Genomic DNA, 4,903 nt, shown 5'->3' with positions numbered 1-4,903 from the left:
GTCTTCTTGCGGCTACGCGTGAGAGACTGTCACGGTTGTTCAACACCTTCATTCGCTCTTGGTCGTCCCGTACTCCTCCCTTTGTAAAGAAAGCAGGCGTCTTCAAACTCAAGATACCATCTGCGGATGTTATCATCATTTGGAGGATTATAGTGCAACTAGATATGGATCGCACGTTGCACTGTAACAAGTGATTTAATCTTTGCAAAGCGTAGTACATAAAAAGCTTTCTGCTCGCAAGTCGACATCTCTACTGTAGCGCTTTCCAACGAAAGACCCAAAAATCAGTGCGTGCGCACAAGTACACAACCAAAACTCTTAGAGTTGCTCTTTCATTTTATATATTATCTATAATTGTACGTTGAATCAAATAAATGTTAGAAAGCATTAAAACCCCGATATTCAGTCTGAAACACCCAGCATTTCGAACTTTGAGCTGACACCATTTGCTCCGCTTTCAACCTGCGTTCTACCCTGTGCTAACCGGCGGTAACGTGGCTAACGGCCCTAATCACTGGGATGAAGATTACGAATGATTTCTCTCTTCACGTCTAGCGAAAGTTTTCGCCTGCACAGTGTAGCGTATGGAAGGCGTGACGGCCTGAAGCGAGTGTCGGTGCAAAATTCGCCTGCAAGCCGCGAGCGAGCTGTCAAAGTGATTAGCGGGGCCGCTGCTGCTGCATGTTGACTGACGAGAGAAGGGCCCGGGTCCTCCGCGGTGATCAAAGCGGTCGCCGCTGGCGGGGGCGGCGGCGGGGGCGGCGGCGGCGGCTGCTGGCCCGAGTCCGGCGCAGGTGCCGCAGCTGTTTGAACAGCCCGCGCCTGTCCGAGCGCCGCTTTGTGCCGGAACTCTCTCTTCTCGCTCGGCCTCATTGTGCAGCCACTCTCTCCAGGCTTCTCGTCTGGCCTCACGCTGCACACAGTCCCTCAATGTCCTACGTATCTAAGCCGTACTTGCTTTGGAGACGAGAGGATCGGACCACCTTCCTCTCTTTCTAACGATCTCCAATCCGTTCGAAACTAGACTATGGGTGTTTCGTTTATTCATGTTTCGTCTACTCATCTGCATGCCCGTCCATCTTACGCCGTCTTAATACAATCCACCATCGTGGAATCCGTTTAGCCTCTGGTACCCCTTACAGTAACTCTGTTGAGAGTCTCTATGCAGAAGCCGTCGAACTACCGCCGTCATAAAGGCATGATGTTCTCCTCCGCGGATACGCATGCCATTTGTCTGTCATGCCCGGCCATCCATCCTATGCCTCTTTTTTCGACGACTTCCTTGAAAGCCACTATGGGGCGCGCCCTTCTTCTTTCTTACCTCCCGGAGATCGCCTTCGGCTACTGCTCCAGAAGAGTAACTTCACGCTGCTTGCCGCGTTTCCGATTGGTGTGAACCTTTCACCACCTTGGCTTCAAGAAGCGGCTCCTGTTCATCTTCTTAAGGAAATTACTCCGAATTCGATGTATCGCTATAAGTTTCTCGATCTTCGCACTCAACTTGGCGATAACATGTTCGTGTACACTGACGGTTGCAAGACTGACTGTGGTGTCTAGTGTGCCTTCGTCACCGACCATTTTCAGTATCTACTTATAAGTACATAGTTCTGGCAATACCGGCCATGATCTTCTTCTTTTGTGCGGCTGCACACATATTCCCCGAACTCTTACAGTACTTGGTAAGAATGTCTTCCACGAGTAATGAGTGTGTTGGGGTGGGACACTAAGAACGTAGTGTGTGGACATACAAAGTGAGAATGTGGGTCTCGCGGGAGGCGTGCGCGAGATAGTCCCTGCAGTCTGTGCCCTCGGTGGCTCAGATGGCTAGAGCGTCTGCCATGTAAGCAGGAGATCCCGGGTTCGAGTCCCGGTCGGGGCACACATTTTCACCTGTCCCTGTTGATATATATCAACGCCCGTCAGCAGCTGAAGGTATTAATATAAATCAAATTTTCATTATCGGCTTCCAGAAAACTTCTCAATATTTACAGCAGAGCACTTCGCCCTCTATCACACCACGCAGTACATCCGGCCACACAAGATATTTAATTGTGTTATATGGCCGCGCAGGATTAGCCGAGCGGTCTATGGCGCTGCAGTCATGGACTGTGCGGCTGGTCCCGGCGGAGGTTCGAGTCCTCCCTCGGGCATGGGTGTATGTGTTTGTCCTTAGGATAATTTAAGTAGTGTGTAAGCTTAGGGACTGATGACCTTATCAGTTAAGTCCGTTAAGATTTCACACACATTTGAACATTTTTTTGTGTCATATGCTCCGATTCTCTCAGCGTCCTTCAGAACCTCTGTGTGCTGTACACAGTCCAGCCCTTACTCCAGCGAGTCCAAGAAAGCTTACACTTTCTCCCTGTTGAGGGGAGGGAGGCGGTGTGATGTTCATGTGAGTTCTTGGTCAATTCGGCCTGACGGGAAATGAGGCTCTTGACGCTACTGCCAAGACTGCAGTCCTCCTACCTCGGTCCGCTAGCTGTTCCATTCATTCGGATGATATCCGTGTTGTCCGCCCCTCGATTCCCGGCTGGCTCGGGGAATTTTCACCGCCCTGGGGCTGGGTGTTGTGCTGTCCTCATCATCATCCTATCATCCTCATCGACTGCAGGTCGTCGAAGTGGCGTCAAATTGAAGGACAGGCACCCGGCGAACGGTCTGCCCGACGGGGGGGGGGGATAAAAATAAAATCTCCGTGTTGGCGTCTGTCGGTAGGAGGTGTCACTTTGGCATCACCATTGGTCTTCTCTTCATTGGAACAAGCTCTAGGGAATTAAATCTTTCCCAGCGGCTTGACGGACCCCCTCTCGGCACTCTCGCCGCGAGCTGATCGTTTCAGGTAGGTTGCGTATTGGGCACTGTCTTTCCAGTCATCCGCATTGAAGTGGTGATCCCCCCCATCACTTTGTGCTCATTGTCGTCAACCTTTCACCGTTCGGCATTTCCTAACCGCCGTTCGGCATTTCCCGACCGAATGCCCATCTTTAACCGCTTATGTTCTAACGTATGTTTGCCGTCTCAGTTATCGGCCGTTTTAGCGAAACACGTGCGGGCTGTCGACCGTGTTCTACGTGTTATCCGTCGTAGCAGTGTGTGACGGACATTTAGTCTTTGGCTCGAGTTCTTAGCTTTCTTTCCTTCCGTCGCTTGGGCGTGACGTGTAGTCGCTCTTAATTCCTTTTTCGTATTAGTGTTCTAGGGTTATGACATGGACGCTTATGACTTCAGCTGTTTTTGCACCCTAAAACAAAAAAAAAAAAAGCTTCTCACCTGCTTGCTTGCTTCCTAATCGCACTTCGTCGCACTTGCTGCTAAGGCCGTTCTTCCTCACATGGAACGTGTCACTCAACGTGAAGTCCGTCAGACGTGATGTCCCTTGTGCTTGCTGCTACACGTTCTGAAAACGACCCACTGCATCGCACGAAACGGGCTCCTCATCATGATTTGCGACCGCAGCGCTACATAGCGGCAGTTCTTTGCTCCATCTGGCCCGCAAATAACAGTTCCTTCGCGAAAATGGACTCGCGTGGAATATCTTCGTTACTTCTGTTAGCGATTGCCGAGGAACAGCGGAGAAAATCGTGAAGAGGTTCTGGACTCGTAGGTGGACATTACTACGAATTTCTGGAAGAGGAACACTGCATAATGCTATACGACTATCTGAGATATATGCTACAGGGCGATTCATATGGACATGAACTGGGTCACAATTTTCCTCCGAAAGCTCTATGGAATAGAGAAAATTGTTTTGATGATCTCAGTAGCTCTGGGAAATCAGAACTACCGCCCGTTATTGGCGAACTGATCCTCGTTTCTGCGCATGAGTTCCTTCGTCCAGTGTAATGCCGCGCTTGCTCAGCTCCTGTTACTTCGTACGTAGCCTCGTCGGTCGCGGTTTGTGAAATCTGTGAGTGTGTAATTCGGGTCGTTGATAATAGAGAATAAATTAGTGATTCGTTCGCAGTGTATAGCTGGCACGAACATGTACAGAGCGGTTTTTTATTATGAAAATATACTGGAAGACAGACTCATTGCTTACAACAAAACGGGCCTTCCGGAGAGAATTCAGCGTTCGCGATGTTCCATCAAAGGCAGCCGTTTTATCGATTTGAGAAACTGGAGAGAACTGATGTGCTAAACCGTGACACTGGTAAACACAGACCATCACTGAGTGAAGAGGCTACTGATGATGATGATGATGATGATGATGATGATGATCGAAGACGCTTTGAGGAATCTCCAAGGAAGCTGTTGGGTCGATTGCGCCAGGAGAGAGGCATTTCATATGACACATGTCAGAAAGCTACGAAGAAATCAGCATTCCAACCATACAGAGTGCACATGTTTCAGGCACTGCAAGAAACAGGTCAAGAAAAAAGAACATGGAGTTTAAATTTTTGTGGTGAGTTCCTATGGGACCATACTGGTGAAGTCATCGATCCCTAAGCTTACACTCTACTTAATCTAACTTCCGCCAAGGACAACACACGCACACTCATGCCCGCGGGGGCCCGGCTGCCCGGCGCGGCACACGGAGTTTAACTTCATACAATGTGGCGTCTCCTAAGTTCTGCATATGATGTAAAACCGATGCCGCATCTGATTGGCCACGTTCCTTACCGCGAGGCAAAAACCTGACGTGCTACATTCCCATCTGTGACGTCAACAACGTCTGGTCCACATACGTTTACATGACCCGTGTGAGGATGGGCTTAAAGGCCCTTTCGTATTGGAGGCCATGCATACAGCTGCAGAGGACTGGACCGAGCCGCCTTACATCGAACCTTACGAGTCGTTTCACGCGAGTGGCGCAGACCTTAGCGTTCGGCTCACTGCAGCCCTCGTGTAGCTTCCCAAGTGAATCGCCGCTATTCGCTTTACACAGAGCCAGGCGGGAGGC

At 50.1% G+C, this 4,903-nt stretch overlaps 1 non-coding gene across 1 annotated transcript; it reads left to right on the top strand.

Annotated features, from left to right (window-relative positions):
- The first annotated feature begins 1,804 nt into the window (after positions 1 to 1,804).
- Trnat-ugu lies at positions 1,805 to 1,879 on the top strand. Its single transcript has one exon. It is a non-coding gene; the product is annotated as a tRNA-Thr (tRNA).
- The last annotated feature ends 3,024 nt before the right edge of the window (positions 1,880 to 4,903 follow it).

The sequence above is a fragment of the Schistocerca americana genome, chromosome 1, assembly GCF_021461395.2.
Source record: "Schistocerca americana isolate TAMUIC-IGC-003095 chromosome 1, iqSchAmer2.1, whole genome shotgun sequence".
Classification (NCBI taxonomy): Eukaryota; Metazoa; Arthropoda; class Insecta; order Orthoptera; family Acrididae; genus Schistocerca; species Schistocerca americana.
Note: the sequence above shows the minus strand (reverse complement) of the source record. Positions and strands in the feature narration are given on the sequence as shown.